General features: G+C 43.6%; 1 protein-coding gene and 2 pseudogenes across 1 annotated transcript in view; 1 reads left to right on the top strand and 2 right to left on the bottom strand.

Annotated features, from left to right (window-relative positions):
• CSMD1 (CUB and Sushi multiple domains 1) overlaps positions 1–20892 on the bottom strand; it is a 1293618-nt gene that overhangs the window by 978924 nt on the left and 293802 nt on the right. The window lies entirely within an intron of this gene.
• Positions 8422–8548, bottom strand: LOC120614542 (uncharacterized; annotated as a pseudogene).
• Positions 16764–16882, top strand: LOC120614562 (uncharacterized; annotated as a pseudogene).

The following is a 20892-nucleotide window of genomic DNA, read 5'->3' as shown; positions in this document are numbered from 1 at the left end:
ATTGTGAAATTATAGTTTATATCTCAGTTGCCTGTTTCCCACACTTTGGTTATATCATAATATAATTTTTAAAATCTTCATGGATTCTTACATCAATATATAATAAAACACAGCATTTCGGAGGTCGTATTAATAAAGAATGGGCAACAAAAGGTGGCCTTGGAAGAATAGGGAGAGATAAAATACATTTAGGGCGGTGGAAGATGAGTGTTCCTATTAAATTCCTAGAAGATTCCATCCAGTTTTGTTAGGAAAGACTTTTCTAAAGTCGCTGATAGGAAATGGCATAATTACCTCGATGTTGTATAAAGATTATAACCCCAAAGTCCAAGGGTATAATAAAGTTCTAAATAATTCATATTTGTGTGACCCAGACTGGAAGGTCAGTAAAAGTTCAAGAGCAGAGGCTCTGAGTGGAAGTCCCCATCGGTCCGGCCCTCCATGAACCCACTATGTCTGTGTCGCCGGTGCCGAGCTCAGGGCGGCGGCCGCCCTGCCACCAGCTTCACGACTGGCCTTTCCCACCTGGGAGGAGCCGTGTTCCTGGCAGAACTACCCGGGTCACATTCGCAATGACAAAACCCGAGTGCTTTACCTCTCGCCTGTCTACTGAATTCCAGCCGTAGGGCAAGTCGCCAGCACCTGCTCTAACCCCGAACTCTCCCGTTTGGTCTCAGCGGCCACCCGCCTGCCCGCCCACTGGCCACCAACGCCTGGGAGGAGCCTGTCCACACCCACTGCTTCCCGGTGGTTCGCAAGGTCAAGTCCCTCCCAGGGCGTCTCTCGTCCTTTGCGGCCTTGCGCGTGGTTTGCGAGCCCTTGCACGACCTGCGCCCACGCCCTGTGCACCCCTGTCTCCCCCTCGCCCCTCCCGCTGCAACACGCCTTCGTATGCAGCCCGCAGGGTCCCGAGCCCTGGGGCGATGCCCCTGGCCCCCGCCGCCGTGGCCGGTCCTCTTCTCCCCCGAGGCTTCCTGAACCTCGTTTCACTTGGCTCAGCCTGGCTCGTCTTTCCCTTCTCTGCTTAATGCCCCTTGTTCAGGGAGATTCTCTAAGCCCTGTTGAGGAACGTAGGCCCCTTGGCACCTGGTTCCTCCATCATCGATCACGGACCCTGCCGCGATGACAGGTCTTAGCCATGGACTTGCACTCCGACGGAGCCTGCTGCGGACATACTGGACTGACAGTCTCCACTGGCCGTCCCTTTGGGGCCACCGCAGCATTCTCACTGAGGCCACCGTTCCTGGGCCACCCCCAGCCCACGCCTGCAAACCGATGGCTCCCTCGCTGCAGGGCACCAGCTTAGGAAGCCGTCGTTCTGACCCGTGTTTTGTCAGCGCCACGCTGTGGGCTGCGTGACCCTTTCTCCTTCTCTCCCCTCAGGTGTGATGCTCTTCGCCTGGTCTGAAGCCTCTCCACCCACTCGCGTGTGCCCCCTCGGCCCGTCACAAGAGGTGTCCCATCCTGTCCTGCTGTCTGGGTCTCAGTGGACTCGGAGAGACTCACGTGTCTCAGCTCCGTTCTCCCTGGTGCATTTTGCATGAACTAAGAGACCATCTTTCTCTTTTTATTTTGTATTTCTAATGCCATATTCAGTGCCTCGTGTGTAGTGAGTATTCAACCCACATTCATGCACACGGATTACAAATAACATAACAAACGCGATGCCATCGAAAGCAAATGTCATTCAATGCTTACTATTTTCTAGACACTGCGCTAAGCACCTGACGGATATTCTTGCTTTTGACCTCGTATGGCAGGGTCATTACAAGCACACGCTACATGTGATGGGACGGTGACACTGAGAAATGCGGTGACTTGCTCCAAACCACACAGTCACTCACCGGTGAAGCCAGGATGGTGACCAGCACCGTTTCTGCACGAAGGCCGGCCCCTCCCAGTTCTCACTGTGCACACGCAGAGAACGAAAGATGCTTTAAAATGGCTCCTGAAGAGAAAGGCCACAAATATTCCGTGTGGTCCGAAAGGGGACGTGAGCTGTGCAGGAGGACGGAGGACCCCCTGACAGAGCAGGGGGAGCACAGGGGGAGCGCAGGTGCCAGCAACCGAGAGATGTAAAGGGACTGGACAGCGAGAGCTGGACGAAGTCAGGAAAGCGAGCCTGAGCTCCGGCCCAGAGGCCACCGCACACGGGTTTCCACAGACGAAGCCCACGCACGGGAGCGGAGAAGCACCTGGCCACTGGGGTGCGAGCATCGGTGAGGTCAGCGGGGGACCCCAAAGAAATGGAAAACAGAAAACAGGAAGAGGACCCACCGGAAGCCGAAGGACTGAGATATACACCTCGCACCCGAATGAGTAGATCCTTTTAAACGCTAATCAGGAGACGCCGAGGTTGTAATTCAGCTCACACCACATCGATGGACTGAGTTCAAAACCTTGTTCGTTTAGCAACGACAGTCGCTGAGCAGGCAAGAGCAATTTCATTATTAAACAAGAGTGTGTAAAACTGGAGCGAAATGTGTGTAACTTGACTATGAAAAAACACTTTAAAAAATTTCAGTTTAAGAAACCGAGGACATATCAGAAATGTCAGCGATGGGGGAAACTAATCGGCACCCAGCCGCAGAGAGCACCCCGACACACAGGTGACCAGCGACCGCCTCGACCGTCACACAGGCCGCCTCCTGACGGCCGTTAGCAATGACTCCGGCACTCGCCCTGTGCAGTGTGTCACATAAGTGTGAGCAAGGTGAACCACTAATTACCTTAGATCATCAGGACACACGTGTGTGCCTTCCAGAATGTCCAAGAACTTAGCCAATAAGTTCCCTACCCTCCTTCGTTGTAAAAATAATTGCACGTAAAGAAATCAATTGTCCATTTTTTGCAGAAGGTGCCACACGTTGGCAACGTCAGCCCTGTGAACACGGCAGGGTCGGCATGCCGCTGAAGCCCCCAGGATGCTTTCGTCACCGTTTGACTTGGCAGGTACATGGAGCCTCTTTGGACTGAGGTGCCTCCCGAAGTTGCATTTGGAGGTCTTGCAGCCCAGGCCGACAGAAGGGCCCAGAAGCCCTCTGCGGTGGGACCGAGCCACGGGCAGTCCACCCAAACAGCTAAAGAGCCAGCAAGCCGCCCGAGCTGCATGTCCCCAGGATCGGAGGGAGGAAGCCATCGCCACATACCCCTGACCGCAAAGCCCACTACTTCAACGTGCTCGCGCTCAGCGGCTTCTGGAGCCTTCTCTTCCAGGGACTCTGGATGGAGGGTGTCTTGCCCCCTGCTTCCTTTTTACCTTGCCTCTGACACAGGAAGGGTTTTGGGGGTTTGTTTGTTTGTTTTTTAAACCTCTTAAATAGAGGGTAGACCCGGAGACATAATTGGTTTTGGAGAAACATTGGTGTGAAGCTGGTCCTTGTGGGAGAAAAAACGTACCATTCGATTTGTTTTCGCTGACTTAATTTGGGGAGATTTTCCACGAGTCTGGAGTCGTGGACTCTCTGGGTCGGTGGCCCGTGTCACAGCAGAGCACACGCTCTCCCGCCCAGCTCCACCCACTCATGGGGCTCCCCCTCTGCCATGGGTGCTTCCCATTTGTCATCGTCCCAGCCTTGCTGTGTTGCGTATAAATGAATTAAAAGTCAATGAAATGTTCCTCGAAAACAAAGCTTTCTTTGCTCAAAATGTAAAACCCCAAAATAGGTAGAAAGGCCACATGTTACGAAGTTTGGAGGAATTTCTTCTGTCTTCGATCTGTCAGTGGCGCCCTTGGAATGTGTGACTTGCTTCCATGTCGTGTCACCAGACCGTGAGGGCGGGCTTTTGAACGTGCGGCCTTGACCTCAACCAGAACGTGCAGGTCTCTGCCAAGCAACCTTGGAGTTGGGAAGAGCAATTTCTTCCATAGCAGAGCTCCGCAGATGAGCTCCGGCCGAGCACTAAGCACATCACGTGACTTCAGCTGGCTGCTCTCTGCAACTTCCCAGGCAAGGCCTGACACGGTGGTAGCCCGGTCACTCCACACGTCTCGCACGGCTTCGGCGTGTGGGAAGCCTGTTTTAAAGGAATGGGTCGATCGCCTCTGACTTTCACACCCTCTAGACGAACGTACAGGAAAGGCTCGGGGGACGATACGTCATTGTGAAGCTCTTTATCAGCCTTCTTCACTGCCTTCCCCAGACACTCCCCAAAGAAAGTAACGCATCCTTAGAGACAGCCGTTTTTATAAACTTCAAAACCTGTCAAGTTAGCATACCGGCAGAGAACATTTTACAGAATTTCTATTTGAATTGCAACTTGATGTTGGAGATATCGTGATTTATAATTTTAGAAGTGTGAGCAGCTATGGTCAATACGAAAGGCAAAGCGTAGAACTCCAAGTAACAACTAGACTTGGTCGCACGAAGCAACCGTATTTTGTTTGAATGAAACAAGCTTTGCACTTATCTTTCTCAGGAAGCATGGACTGTAAGTTCTGTAGCATGTGATTAAAAAAAAGTATGTATTCAGGAATAATATCAAGGGCGTTTTGATATATCCGAACGTAACAATTAGCAACCATAGAAGTATGACCAAAAAAACCCCAAAAGAACAAAAGCACAGGAAAAATATCCCCAATAACTTCTACTTGTACCCAGAATATAAACTATTTTGGTTTGTTTTTTCAATTCGAATGGACCCAACATTTGCTTTGCTGTTTATTATTTTTTTCGGTCTTGTTCCTCCGTGTGGCTTATCATAGCTCCACGCCGTGGTTAACAGCTACTTTCTAACTTCGTGAATCTTCGCAATGCCATGTTGGGCTGCACAGGGAGGCTCGGAGTTATTGTAATGGCCGATGCTTCCGTCTCCAAGAAAACGTATTTCGAGGTCCATATTTAAGATACACACTAAACAAGAACTTCCACAAAGTGTTTTCTGCTCAAGGACCTTCTTATTTCTTATTTTTATTGTAAGTACGGCTCTTTATAATTTCGCCTCAACTGGATTTGATGTACTCTCCTTCTGGAAAACGGTGACAATAAAAACTGCTTTTTTGTGGCTGTCCCATGTGATAACTTCAGGGAAATTAAGCTAAGAATGCCCCTTTCACAGCGCTTTTACAGAAAACAGAGAGTGAATAAGCAGAGGTCTATAATTTTCTAAACCTGTCTCAGGCAGCTGCGCTAACCAGTCAGTCTAAAAATGGCTCCTAACACGCCAGGCACAGCTGCTGGGCCCACACCAACCTCTTCACTTTAAACTGCAGTGGAAGTAATTCAGCAGAAATTTTCCAAGCAGAGTATAGATTTTAAAACTAATTCAGTGATTCTAGACTTTCTTCTTCTCTTGGAAGACATGTTAATTTTTCCCATTAGAAATAGCGCTATTGTTACATTGAGTAGAAAATTATAATTCGCTAATGTTTCCAGTTTTTCACAGGATAATCTAAATTTGGGTCTATCCAACTTGAATTTTTAATTCCAATGTTCATAGAGGGATTTTAGGAAAACTTGTATAGATATTTTGCCTATTCATTATATTATCTTTAAAGTTCTTTTGGCAATTATCCAAAATCATACTTTCTAGGAATATATATTACATTGCCTGAACATAAGCAAACATTTGCTATTGTTACTTAGTGACATTACAAATTAATCTGCAATAAAACATCCTAGTCAATATACAGATTTTCAACAACAGAGATAAGAAAGCTATCACCAAAACTCCGGTGGATGGTGACACCATCTAATAAGATAATGACTTTAAACGGTAGAGAATATGTCCATTACAAAATGTATGACAAGAGCCCGTGAAAGTGGACTATTTTATGAGAAAGTTAATCTTAGTGCTAGAATTTTTTAATATTAAAAAAACTAGTCTAAATATTTTGGATGAAACCGATGGTTTAATTAAAATAACAAATTTCTATTTAAAAATCTAGTTATAAATATCTTGGCAAATTATGATATCAAAGATCTCTGGGTCTTATTGTTTGAATATAGTTCAATTTCTATAAAAAAAAAAAAAAACTGGCCTGAAAGTCCAAGAACATAATATTGAGTTTGGAGATATCTAAAACTTTAAGCTAACTCTAGCAAAAGCAAGAATTGAGCAAACTATAGAGAAAGCATGATATTCCCCAAACAACTCCTGTTTGCATCATTCAAGGGACTACCAGGTATCTTATGGTAAAGGTGTTAGAAAAAGGGCTTAAAAAAATTAACCAATACTTACATGTAAAGTTATAAATATAAACCACGGCATCATGGCTCAGAGTGGCCCACGCCTGCATGTAAAATTATTTGTACAGTTCTCTTCTATTTGTCTCACAAAGCACTAAATAGAGGAGGGGATGAATGGATGGATAAGTGAAAAAATGAATTTTAATAATTGTATAATTTGTCAAAACTTGAAAAACCACATAATATTTATTAAAAAGAAAACAAACAAGAACAAGATAAACAAGTACTTGGAAGAGACCTGCGTCCCCCAGAAATTAGTCGCGACCCTGTCAGAAGTGAAGCAAATCGGGGCCCCCTTCCTCAGAAGTGTCCTTTCTTGGGAGGAGGGAAAATGAGCAGTTTCAACTGACTTTATCGTCCGCCTACGACTTAGAAATCACAGGTAAACTGTGAAAATATACCTTTATTTTTTTAAGTGAGTGTCTGAATTCATCCCTAAATTGAGCTTAAAAATTTGCAGAAAGAGAGCTTGCAACAGTTACTGGGAGATGGCCTCCCCGTCCCGACAGAGGCTGGAGGGCCTCGTGGTCAGAGGGGGCTGTGACAACACACTCCAACTGGGCCAGTTATAATGTCAATGATATGGATGATCCGCACTGTACTTACATTAAAATATTGCTGGCCATAAAATTATCATACACCATGATAATTTTGGTGAGGCTGCACGGGCCAATTAACATTTGCCATCAGTCCAGACTGATGTGGAAGAAACTACCTTCCTTAACTACCCACAGGAGTGGGCTTTTCATCGTGACGTGTGCTGTGAGTTACAATGGAAACAAGTCATATAGTCTCGTACCATCTAAATGAGGCTGCACGGGCCAATTAACATTTGCCATCAGTCCAGACTCTACGTGAATGTGCTTACAAGAGATTTTCTTCTTTCCATTTCTAATGGGTTCGACGGTTCAATGACCTGAGATTCACTCTTATTTCTACCTGACACTCGTAGAGCTTAGAGCCTCTTAACTCAGGGGGCCAGGGCCTTGCACAGGGCCCCCAGAGCCTGCTCCGCAAGAAAATGGGACAACTTCATGAGCACTAGCTTATAAAATGTGAATACTTGCTTAATACGAGTATAAAATAATTCCCATGCAAACGCATGTTTACATTTAAAATGCTGTGTCTTAATTCATGTGTTTGTGACAGCATGATTGGGAGAGAGCTAAAGGATTCTGGAGGTCTGAACTAGCTCAACTCACTAACGCCCCCCAGATTTGTGGAAGAAACCACCTTCCTTAACTACCCACAGGAGTGGGCTTTTCATCGTGACGTGTGCTGTGAGTTACAATGGAAACAAGTCATGTAGTCTCGTACCATCCAAAATCAAAGCAAAAAATATATATATATATTCAAGGGCTTCTTGATCCAATATGTAATCAAAAGGACTCTTCTTTATGATAAAATAATATTTACCCTTGTAGACTATGATTTCAGTATCTCCTACACATAAACTATTCTTAACAGCCTCTCATATATTAGTTGTGAGACTGTTCTAGTATTGTACGTCATCGGTAACCGTCAGAAACATAGCCCCCGGGTCATTAAGGTCTATTTCTAATTTATTATAGGATAGAATCTGGCCAAGATACCTTAACGGAGAAGGTGCGTAGTTCACTCTCTCATCCGCGTATTGATGGAGCACCCACTCTGAACTAATGCGGCCAAGAAAGGAACTTTTGAATTTCACCTCCTCCAAGGTCACTTCCGATTCTCTCTGGTGTACAGTGACTGCCCCCTTTCACGATGAAACGGTAGCGACGATTCTCATTCCTGGAGTCACTACGCTTTTCTTTACGTTATGACGCCATTCCACAATTTTGCAAATAACAGTTGGCATCAATGTTTAACTCGAGGGAAGAAAGGGAGGGTAGAGTTTAGAAATATATGCTCTCCCTTGCAAAACCACTTCCTGTATTTATCTTCCGTTTGTGTGACTTTGCAGGTTAACTCCTCTAAACGGTACCTGCGCAGGAGCATTGCCATCCAGAGCAAAGGACATCGTGCTTTGAGAGAGAAGGCTGCCTGCATCCCTCGTGAACGCAGGTGTGTGACACGGGACACGCTGCCTAACTCGAGCTTCTCGTGATAATAAAATGAATATAAAATCATCTAAAAACAAGGGTTGTTCCAAAAATTTCAAATAAATTAACTGAGCTACGTGGTCAAAAGTCATATTTCCTCGTATCCCCTTTTTTCTTCTACTCCACACTCATTTGTCAACATTTTTTTTTTTTTCCAGCACCTGGTCTTCCCAGGTACTAACCAGGTCTCCCATCCAAGTACTGACCAGGCCCGACCCTGCTTAGCTTCCGAGATCAGACGGGATCGGACGCTTTCAGGGTGACACGGCCATAGACTGTCCACAATTCTTATTGACCTCCTGCTTATCACGACCTTGGCCTGAAGTCCTTGACGTCTTCAGACTGAAAACCCAACCGACTTCTATCTGCTTGGAAGCTGATGCCTCTGCAGGCCAACCGCCCCGCCTCAGCCGCAGAGTTATTTTTCAATATCTGAATCGCGAGTCAACGTCCTGTCTGTTCGCTTCTCTCGTCTCCACCCTCACGCCTTCGGGCCAGCGCGTGCTGTCCCCTGGGCGGCCATGCGCCACCGTCCCTCGGGTGACCTCCCAATGCCCACGCCGGTCCCCACTTACTCCCCACACTGCAGCAGCACCGGATCGCGTGTGCTCTTTGGCGCCGTCCTGTCACAGGCCAGGGGTGCGCTGGCCCTGCAGCCGCGTCACCTGCGGCTCCTTGACCCTCCAGGCTCCCGCTCGCTCCCGTCCATGTCGCCCGCCTCGCCTTCTGAGCTCCGGCCGCGCGCGGGTCCGGCCTTCCTCCCGCCACAGAGCTCCTTCTTTCTCCCAAACCCGCGCCCGTCCATCCTTCAGCCTCCAGCCAGAAGACGCTCTGCGAGGAGCGGGTTTCGAAGGGTGGACGCTGTCCTCGTGGCTGTCCCTCTGCGGTCCTCGTCGCTGTCGGAAGGTACAAATGCATTCGCGGTTTCTGAGCGGTGGCCCACCCCAGGAGCGAGGCCACGTCCGCCGTGTTCATTTCTGGTTGATGGGGGGAGCTGGGGCCACCACGGATCGGAGCCCAGCCTCAGCCTATCGCATACGAGGTGCTCAAATATTACCGAATGAAAGACAAAATATATTAAACGATTGCTTTCGGCTCTAAACGCAATAGCCAGACTGAAAATCACTTCCCCAAATTGATCTCAGCTTTTAATAAATATGTTAATATCTATCCAAATACATCCCGATTCAAGCGATAAGCAATGTATAGAAATTGACTTAACTGTTAGTACTTAAATCAATCTTGTTCCATTTTATGTATTTTACCACCTGTTTTAGTGACATATTTCACTTATGATTTAAGTTTTTTTCAAGAACGAATGAGATGATTCCTTAGATTTATGCATGTATAAATCCCCAAAGCTCTCGGCAAAGTTTCCTAATTCATTGAACGCAGCGTGGGCCTATCTCCATGGTGACAGACACTAGATCATGGACATTTTGTTCTTCAGTATTGCTTTGATTATCACGAACAGGTCAACGAGGATTACGTGATGATTTATATTTTTATGTGCAATGCGCATAAAATACTAACCTCTACTGATTCTTTCTTTTGCACTGATTTTCTTTTAATTTCTTAAATTCAAGTTTTCTTTTAAATATCTCCAAGTCAAATATCCGAGATGAGAGGGGACACAGTCACTCTTATTAGACCGTGAAGCTTTTCAGATCGGCCGACTGCACAGCGCGCTGGGAACCCTGTGATTTATCATCACAGAAGCCCCGAGGTGTTTGAGAGTCTTTATTTCAGAATCTCCTTCTAAGCTCCTGGCTCTTTTCTTTAAATTTCCTCCGCGCGGGGGTCTTCTATCTCTGAGGGTGGGTTTTCGTTTTGGACACAGACGCTTGGTGCTCAGTTACCCATCTGAACTGTCCAGGATTTGCGGGGACTCTGGCCACTCTCCCAGTCTCCTTTCGCTCGCTGCCAAATTGGCCAGCGGCCGTCCGAGCCCATCCAAGCTTCGACGTGGCACGCAGACCAAGCCTTCTGCTGCCTCGGGCGGGGACCAGTGTCTTTTCTTTCTCAGCAGAGTCAGTCTTGTCACACACACCTCAATGCAGACTTCGCTTCCTCTCTGGGAACTTCCCCTACTCTTGAAGACAGGAGAAATCGCTCCTTCAGAGTGCTCACGTGGCACTTTTCTGCAGCTTTTCCATGTGTGTCTGATTTTCTGTGTCTGTGCTTCACGGAAAACTCACCGAGAATAAAGAACCCGTCTTCTATAGAGCTACATCCCCTGACCTGGCAAATTCTTGGCTCATGTCACTGGTAACAAGCCTAAGGTCGGTTATGCTCTTCGGTGACCAGAGAAAAATTAGATGGATCCAGTCCCTGAACATTTGGGATTTTCGGGGATCATATATTTGGTGAACTGAGGACTTGGCTTTAGAGCTGACCATTAATCAACGGCAATAAAAGGATGTACTTTGCTAATGCTCATAATTTAACTCAGAATCGTCTCTAGCATTTTTTTCATCTGTGTTCAAAGTCTTTCAATTTTATTATAAGGTGAAAAAAAGAAGCATTTCATGTGACTAAACAGTGTCCCCCAATGTGAATTAAATTAACATAAGCCTCTCCACAAGTATTCAGAAGATTTCGAATTTTCTACCGTGTCATAAAATCTATCTCTATCAACAGGAAAAGAGACATGATAGAAAGCATATTTTACTATATCATTGGTTTTAAATTATCTTGTGAAAACTACTTTGTGAAAAAATATTAAATCAATACTTTTCATTACACGGTGCAACTAAAATAGCCTTTTCTCATCAATTACATTGAAAATATGTATTTAAATTATTCATCATGTATAAGGCGCCATGTTAGATGCTGAAAAAGATCTGTAGATTTCTATTCGAATAGTTTACAAAGAATGGGAGGATAAAACATGCGGGAAGAACTCTCAGTAAAAAATGAAAATAAAAAGAACGTAAGAAAAATAACACGTGCAGAATCAGAGTTCAGAAAGAGGGAAGTGAGCTTGTTCTGAGGGAATGAGCAAAAGCTTCACGAAGGCGATTTTATTCCAATTCGTGTTTTGAAGACATGTCTGTGGGAAAACTCATTATGGCGCATCCGTGTCCTAATCCCAGTTTGAATTTCCAATCTTACATCTGATTATAGTGTTTTCTGTCCAAATTTAAGATTCAATTCGCAGTGAAAAATTTTCCAAGCGTATAATTTTTCTTAATTTGTATAAATCTGCTAACTATATAAGCATGTAACTCTGGCTGCATGGCTCTATTTCGTGTCTTTTATGTACGTATTTGTAAAAGTATGTATTATTTTAATTGTTAAAAGTTGGGTACTGCTGTATCCTTTACGCTGTCATATATCATTACACTATCAAGTCAGATCCATAGCCATGTGCACGCGCGTTTCTGTGCGTGTGCAGGGAGACAGACGGAGACGCCAGGTTCTGGAGCGTGAGTTCTCAGCCGCATCTGCTGTCTCGCACAGGTTCCCATCCTCCCCGTTTCTATCTCTTTTCCACGCCCGCTCTCTCCCCTCCTGCTTCCCCACCGCCCCCACTGCGTAAGACATCTTCTGCTCCGACTACCAATAGGCAACGTTTCTTCTAAGGCAAATGTTGTAACTCTCTAAAGCCTTCCCTGATTTAATCAGCCAAAATTAGTCTCCGTCTCCGGGGTTCTCCTAACATTCAATTTCCTTATTGACCGTGTTGATTATGTCCCATCTTAAAAGATAGCTCTCTTGGATGTGTTACCTGCTTCACACTGGATCGTAAACTCATTCGATGCAGACAACTTAGTGCCTTTTTTCCTTGCCGCCATGCCTGGCATCTTCTCGGAGCCCATGTGGATTGTCAACCCACTTTCCGGTGTCTGGAGAGACAGTTACTGGCCATCTCAGTCCTGACCGTGTCCCCAGTTCCTAGCACTAAGAGACATTTGGTAGTGGCTTAGTAAATGGATTTGTGGATCAAGAAATGATTATAAAATTATTTTACAAACTCTAAAGAAAAATATTCAAATAATTTAATATGAAAAGGGTAGAAAGAAGTTTTATTCAAGGACATTATCTATGCATATAATTCTATTTGTAAATTTACGCTAATGGAACTAGTTTGGCAAAGAAAAAAAGGTTTGTATCAGAATTAAGACTACTCAGGCATGCCATGATATTTATTTTATACACCAAAAAAACAAAACAGACAAAGAGGGTAGTAATAAAGTATTCTGATTTTAATACTAATTTAAATTTTACCTCTCGATATACATTATTATTTGAGTCTCACATGACTCAACCTTTTATCCTCTTTAACTTGGCCGATCTTGTTAGTAGTTACTTTCTATTTTGTAAACTAGATGATTTTTGAATACGCGATAATCTTTTATGTAAAAATGTGTGAGAAGTATGCATTTATTTAAAAGTATATATATGATAGATTCATTTTAGTAAGTACGGTAAAAACATTCAACATTTCACTAAGACTTATATTTGAGGAGAGAATATATATAAAAATGAATTCCTCAGTTTTACAAGAAACTTAGCATCAGATGAAGCGAAGCTGGAGAGGGGATTGGAGAACTAAACAAAGATAAGTATAAAAGAAAAAGAGATAAAATAATGGTCAACGAAGACCGATTGTCAGAAAAACTTGGGATATTGGAGCAAGTATTAAATCACATTTCTCCATAAGGAGACAAGAAAAAAATGGACCAAAGACAATATTTGAAGAGATAGTGGTAGATCACTTATCATAATGGATTAAAGGCATCGAGTAACATAAGCGAAAAGGTAGAATGCATGCAGAGAAAATCAAACTTCAGAGTAAAATCTTAAAATCGGTCACAAAAAAAAGACAGTGCAAGGAGCGGCAAGAAAACGCGTGGCTGATTTCTCCACAGAAAAATCGAAACTAAAAGGTGAGGAACGATATCTTTAAAGAACTGTAATGAAATGGCTGCCAACAGAGAAGCCTGCACGTTGTGAAAATTCCTTTAAACAATGAAGACATTTTCAGAGAAACAAAGAATGAGTAAATGCTAATGGATATTTCTGGGAGAAGAAAACTGACATCAGGTGAAGGCACAGAGATTCGAAAAGAATAAGGAACCACGCAATGCACAAGCTGATGGGTAAATGTGAAAGGACCATGAGTATAGTAATGACAAAAATCAAGTTTTGTGGGATTTAAATATATAAAAAAAATAATTAAAATTCAATTCAGCAAACTTTTTTTTTTTTTTTGCTAAATGTTTTGCCTTTCTCGTCCCTTAAAAATATAATATGGCTCATGTACTTTATTTGAATGCATAGACTGGTATCCCCTTGGAAATTCGAGGGCAAAAGTCCTTAAAATCCACCTCCAGTGATTGTAAAAGATTGGCTAGATTTTAAAGTGACTCATTTCCCTCCACAATTTAAAGGCAGACCTGCCTAGTAAACATAAACAAGATGCTTCTCTGAAATATAAATGAACCGTCATCTACGCAAGAATATTAATAGAAAAGAATAAGGTAAAGTGTGTCTAGTAAAAGTTTAATATTCTGTAGTGCCTCTGGGCTTCCTCTATCTGTAGTAGGTGATGACTTTTTAAAGAGAAGCTTCTTTTAAATGAGTGCTTGAATGATGTGACGTGCTTTCTCAGGCAGCGGTACAACGCAGCAGAGGAAGATGAAAAATATCGGGCATGTCGGCAACAAATGGCCATCAGAAAGAGGATAGAAATTTTAGGACTCAAATGCATGCCGATATCACCGAAAAAACCCAAAAAACAAAACAAACAAAAAAACAATAACAAACCCCACCCCCAGCAAAACAACAAAACATCAGATCACCGGTTCAAATGTAACGCAGAGAGAACACATGTGGCTACTCTTGTGTTTTTAAAGACAAGGACACTTGTCCTGTTGTTCTTTCTTCCCACGGGAGGCTGCTCATATTCTTACTGAGTCAAGGACTGTGTTGATGGACCAGGGTTCCCCATTCCTTGAGAAGTACACACATGCACACACACACACACACACACACGCATGCACATGTGTGTACACACACATGCTCACGATATCTGTGTAGTATAGTAAAATATATCATGCAATATTAGCATAAAAATAAATAAATAGAAAATATATTGTCTGTACGGCATCATTATTGGTAAATATCTTAAAAAGAGGAACTGAAATTTGTCACTCTTCTTGAAGATCAGAGAAAGGACAAAGCGCAAAGGAGGCTGGGATAGCCTTGGCGAGATGATCCAAAAGAAGGAAATCTGTCTGTTATTGGAAAGTGAATACATTTAATGTATTTCTAAATCTATATTTTTCCCTCTGCATGTATTATGTCAATAAAAATATTACTTCATTTTCTTTGTGCATGTTTTTCCCCTGCTTAATTCAAGGTATTAACTGTAATATCTCATTCTGAGGTTTTCTCGATCGAAAAAAAAAAAAAATCAATGAGAAACAGCGAGAAACAGAACCATTATTTCCAAGACTAAAAATTAAAGGGTTAAATTAAAGATGATAAACTATCTGCTTAAGTAATGCCTGGGAAAGAACAAATGAACACAGTTCTAATCAATCCTCAGATTAGAATGTGCAGAAGAGTATACCAATGTTGACGTTACGATATGAGATTGTTTATACTATTAATTGCTAGTTCATCACTCAGTATAATGGATGTGTTCACGGTGCAATACTGTGAAGCGTGTGTGCTCACACTGCAGAGACCAGGCATAAATAGCTGCATTTTTCAATGGCTAAAATCACAAATATGTGATTTCTAAATCGCAATTATCACGGCAAAAAGATGAAAAAACTTAGTTACAAACATGGGAACAAACATACATCTTCGGTGTCACAGGGTATCACGAATATGTGAACCGCCTCTGGAATGCAGTGTGTAAATGATCCGGAGACTAAGGTGCCTGGACGTGGCCAGCTCATGCCTCCGACACCATCTACACACACAGCTGAGGTCCGCCCAGTGCTCCAGCCGAAATCCCAGGTTCCTGGCTAAACAAGTGTGTAAACACTTTCTGTTCTGAAAGTCAACGTGTCCACGAATATTCGTCCGTTATTTTTAGTGTGTTTGCTTTTTGTGAAACCATATATTTATGGGATGTATGCTCACCAAAATTTCGTAGGGGCACCTACAATAGCATGCACTTTCTTTTTGTGATGCAAATGAATCTTTCTCACAATCACTGTTCATACCATTTTCTTTTCGAGGGAAAACCCAGGTGAGTAATTTGTGCTATTTATCACCAAGGGTTCCAACCGGGTCCCTCCAGGAACTGCAGCGATGCTGACTGTTAGGGCTCAAACGCCAGTGTCTCCAACAAACCTGCTCTGAAACTCCGCAAAGTGACACTACCTGCAGGTGGCCTTTGGGAGGTGAATAGGTCAGGAGCATCGAGCCCTCATGACGGGGTCAGTGCTCTTATAAAAGGACCGCAAAGAGCTCCCTTGGCCCCTCCACCACGTAGGGACACAGGAAACAGACGGCCATCGAGACAGCTGGCTCCTACCAGACATCAAATGTGTCGGCACCATGATCTTGGACTCTTCAGTGTCCGGATGAGAGAAACAAGTGTTTGTTGTGTACAAGTCCCCTCGTCTGTGGCATTTTGTCATGGTGGCCTGAGCGGCCGGGGACGATGGCCACAGCAACAGAGAAGCTCTGGGAGGCAGTCGTGAGCAACTAGATTTGTTTCGATAAAAACCGAAGTCACGTCCAGAGTGTGTTAAATTCTAATATTTGAATATTTAACCAACACTTTAGCATGTTGAAAGCATTTTAGACTTATTTATATCATTGAACCACGGTTGTTCGAAAGCACAAGTTAAGTTTTTCTGGTAGATAGTGTTTAAATATTATTCCATGCCGGGCGTAACACTTAGAATTTTGTTGGTTCTCAATACATGTCGTTAAACGGAACGTGCTGTTTAAAATAATACATATCTGTAGATACTGGTAATGATATTGTTGCTAAAAGTGGCTGTTGATTTCTTCAGTATGGATAATGCTGTGACCAGAATGGAAGCTGAAGAAAAGGTGAAGTTCAGAATAGGTGTTTTTCTTTTTGTTTCGCGTACTCGAGGACACTGTTAATAACCCCGTTTTTTGCAGGTTGTTTCTCAGATAAAGTGCAGGTTTGTTTTCGTTTTCGTTTTCACTTATTAAAAGGACATGGGTATAATTTAAGCTTTTCTTGATGACCCAAGTTTACTTTGTAGAACTCAACTGTATGCATTTCTGCGACGTAACGAAGTCCTCAGAACTTGAAGTGCTCTGCAGAGCTGGGGACCCTACAGAACCCCAGCTGCCTTGTGGCTGTGGCTGGCTGTCTCATTAGAGTCCTCACGCCTGAGCTACAGGCTCTGTGTGTCTCTCTCTCTGCTGCCAGTAGTGTGCTTTCCAGCAGTCAGCTTTCTTGTCTCCAATGGAAATTCCCAGAGTTTGGTACTTCACTCTGCTCTTAACTTGGAAACATTTCCTGAAGGTTTAAAGTACTTCGAGTGTCTACGGCCATGCCACCCTGAACAAGCCCGATCTCGTCTGATCTCAGAAGCTAAGCAGGGTCAGGCCTGGTTAGTACTTGGATGGGAGACCACCTAGGAAGACCAGGTGCTGTAGGTGTAAACAAATAAAATAAAAATAAAAAATAAGGGATCGTAAGCTGACAAGGTCCTTGCAATCTGTGAAGTCAACCAAGAGTTGCCTCGCCTATAAAATAAAATAAAAATAAAAAATAAAGTCCTCAGAGCTAAGTGCACCCTTTCTTCGACTGTCTCTTCAGCACTCACTCACTATTTGTAGCGCACGGTCAGGCGCTGATCAAATGGCTGAGTGACGCTTTCTCACAATGACGAACTTTGCGACCACTGGGGACCACACCCAAACGCGAAGCTCAAAGCTGAGCAAGAGCAGAGGGGGAGCGATTGACTCTTCTCAGGACGGTTGAGACCAACTCACAGAGACCCTGTTGAGCCAGACCTTGACCATGAGACGATCGCTCTGTGGAGAGATAAGGAGGGGAAGGAGCCTCGCAGGCTCTGGAGCTGCCGGCGCTGCACGGTGGCTCTGGGGAGTCTGTGTGGGCCATGGTGGTGACAGCGACAGCTCTGTTACAGGGATATCCACTGGAGAGTTGGGCCGACGGCGCCTCCCGGGGCAGTGAGGGCAGACTGTGCCTCCCCGGGCTGGAGCACAGGGAGCGCCGGGTTGGGACAGGCCTCAGTGTGCATCTGAATTCACGACGAAAGGTCTCGGAAGGTTGGATGCATACTGGGGTGGCGCCGAGTGGGCCGTCTTCGCAGCGAGGATGGGACAGCCCATCTCGGAAGCCATCGCGACAACGTGCAGGAGAGGCCACAGAGGCAGAATAATGGCGAGGCTGACGGCGAGCGGTAGGTACCTGGGACTGGACTCAATGAGATTAGAACAGGCAGAGGCTGAAGCAGGTGCGGTGAAGCGGTGGCGACAGTCGTGAGCTACGCCACAGCTGACACAGTATATGGCCAGGGCGGGGGCGAGGATTTTTTATAGACCATGGCATCTGAGGAACCCGGCCGCGAACACTGGCGTTGATCTATCGCGAGGATTTAGCGGAAAAGAGGAGGTCGGGGTGAGGTGGGGGTGGGGGTGGGGGCTCCAATGTCTAGCACTTGCCAGTTTCTCTGGTGTAAATTCTCCTACAGTCAAGTCATTATGCTATAAATCTTACACTTATATAGTCCCGTAGGTCAATTATATCTCAATAAGGCTAGAAAAAAAAGAAAACTTCTGAAAAAATTCTCCTATCATGATTCATTTCAAGCTCTTAATAAGACTATTAACATTTATACCTCTTATTTTAGTCTCTTATTGATTGCCTTAATTAAAATTTCCAGATGAATATTATATAACAGTAGCCGGCGTGGCGTATTTTCTTTAGTTAGAATGCGTTGAAAGTATTCCATTTCATAGAACTTTTTTTAAAAGTATCTTTCTCGATCTTATATTTGATAAAGTTTATAAAATTTATATTTGATCTTCTATTTGACTAAGTTTATACATATCAGAAATGATTTTTAAATTATATTTACTATTTTTAAGATATAAATATAAATTTATAGTTTATAATATAAATTCACGATATATTTAATTTTATATATAATCTGATATATTTAATTTTCTAATATTTAATCCATTGTAATACTACTGAAATAAATTCCCTTTACCTTTTGTATATTAATCTTTTAATTTACTCTCAAATTCTACATTAACATTTAGAAATTTGAATCAGCCTTTGTGAGATTTGCTATAGTTCCCTTTTTCTGTGTGTTTTCTCAGTTTTTTTTTTATAAATGTAAAGTTCAGAATTTTTTTTAGAAAATTATTATGTTTTTGTTTTTATGCTCGAGGATTTTTTTTAAAACCGTTAGATATCTTGATTATCTTAGATATCATAAGTAATTCACCCGCGCTGGTCCTTGGCCTCGCTGCGTTTTCAGGGCAGGGGGATGATCTGTTCTCGTGGGGCTGGGCGAGGCGGGGGTTCAGCCCACGTGAAAGAAACGGGCGCCGAAGCACCTGACACACAGCCGTCGCTGCAAAGCATCGTTAATAGAATTTCTGCAGAGACATGAGCGTTAATACAATTCTCCCACTTTTTCTCCCTTGTAATGTGTACATAGCAAATTAATTAAATACTGCTGCAGCATGACTAAACCTTTGTTATTGTCATGATAAAAAAATTTAGCGTAATAATTTTGGTGCTAATTATGCATTTTTGGCATACTGTTTCATCTCAATAGAACTATCCTTAAGCATAGGAAAATGGCTATTTAATGGAAGTACGAAATAAAAGAGAATGCTCTTAGAGTCTCGGATTAATTTTAAATTATAAATAGCTTATAGAATGACTATTTGAAGCACTTCAAGTTTACATATCATCACACTTCATAATGGAAGTAGAAAACAAACGGCAAATACATTTTTATATATTTTTTGTGATCGGGATTCATAAAGCTCTGCAAAGATGCTATTTTAAAAATATTGTAATGACGACTGTCATTTATTAAACCCCACCTATTCCGGTTGCCTCACGGGCAGGATCTCCGTCACTTTTACCCCAAATCCCTTAGCTATTATTATGCAACATCATTTCCATTTTATAGAAAAGTTAGTATTTTTAAGGAGGCTGAGTGACATGCTCCAAAATCTTATGGAAAGTGTACTCATTTGCTAGGTCTGCCATAAAAAAATACCAGCAACTGATTGGCTTAAAACAACGAAATATATCATCTCAGAGGCCTGGAAGCTAGAAGTCCAAAACTGAGGGCTCCACAGGGCCCCCCGTTCGCTCTGCGGGCAGGCCTGCTCCCCCTGCTCCGCCTGCTCCCCCTGCTCCGCCCGCTCCCGGCGGTTTGCCTTTGACCTCCGGAGTCTCGTGCACATGGAGGCCTCACTCCACCGCTTCACGTGGCCGCCTCCTCTCTGTGCCTTTCTGCCCATGCGTAAACATTTCCCCTTTTTACAAGGACACAGGTGCTAGGGGATTAAACCCAGCCTACCAACCTCATTTAACCCGATCATTTCCCTAGGACCTGTTCCCAGGTGAAACCGCATTCTGAGTTACTAGGCGTTCGGACCGCAACACGTGTTTTTTTTTTTTTTTTTTTTAGAGAGGACACAATTCAACCATAATAGATAATATATAAGAAGCAACTATATATTTGAACCTGTTTTTTCAACTTCGAAACCTGCATTTTGCTCACTTTCCCTGATGCTCTCATCAAAACGACACGTATGTCTTTCGGTTCAACATTGGAGATGGTTAAATGCCTGCTCGCTTGGCCGTCTTCACTCCTCAGACCGAGCACCTCGAGGAAGACACGTCACGTTATTTATGATTGTATCCTCATCACGATAGATAAGTGTCCAGTGCATCATTTCTTAGTAGCTACTAATGTGCTGTACGGAAGTGGCTGACAAAAATTTAAATGATTCCGGTATTTAACATAGTCGTTTGAATGTTGAGATCACGTTATAAGTCAGCGATTGGCTCTTTCTGACACTATATGCCCCAGAAATGACAACAAGGTGACACATTTGGCAGCCGTGCTCTGATTCATTGTTGGAATCGTCTAAAGATGCTCCGAACGGCAGACAGAGGCATGGCATTTTTTACAGCTTTAACAAAGCGGGCATGTAAAAAGCCTGAGGAAGTATGACAGCCCTCGTTTAGTTCGCCACAGTGAAAGAGTGTTATTGATTAATTGGTGAAATATCTTAGGACGTAGGTACATAAGAACAGAACTCATATTGGCTTGAGTCAGTTATCACTCTGCATTTCTGAGACAGAAGATAGTGTGAGAAATGAACTGGGAAGAGTATACAAAGGACAAATCCTACAGTAAAGGATTGTGTTGATTTGACAGTTTCTCCAATTATTTGTTCATTGCTTTATTCATGCATTCATTTAATTTTCTATGCATCCATCCATCCATCATTCATCCATCCATCATCAGTCCACCCATCCATCCACTCATCCACCAGATCCTCACAGCATACTAACAGTGGTGGGAAGCCTTGGAGGGACCGCCCGGATGCTCCCTTTGAGAGCCTTCTCGAACAGCAGATGTGTGTGTGTGTGAGTAAGTGTG

Source organism: Pteropus medius, unplaced genomic scaffold (genome assembly GCF_902729225.1).
Source record: "Pteropus medius unplaced genomic scaffold, Ma_sr-lr_union100, whole genome shotgun sequence".
Classification (NCBI taxonomy): Eukaryota; Metazoa; Chordata; class Mammalia; order Chiroptera; family Pteropodidae; genus Pteropus; species Pteropus medius.
Note: the sequence above shows the minus strand (reverse complement) of the source record. Positions and strands in the feature narration are given on the sequence as shown.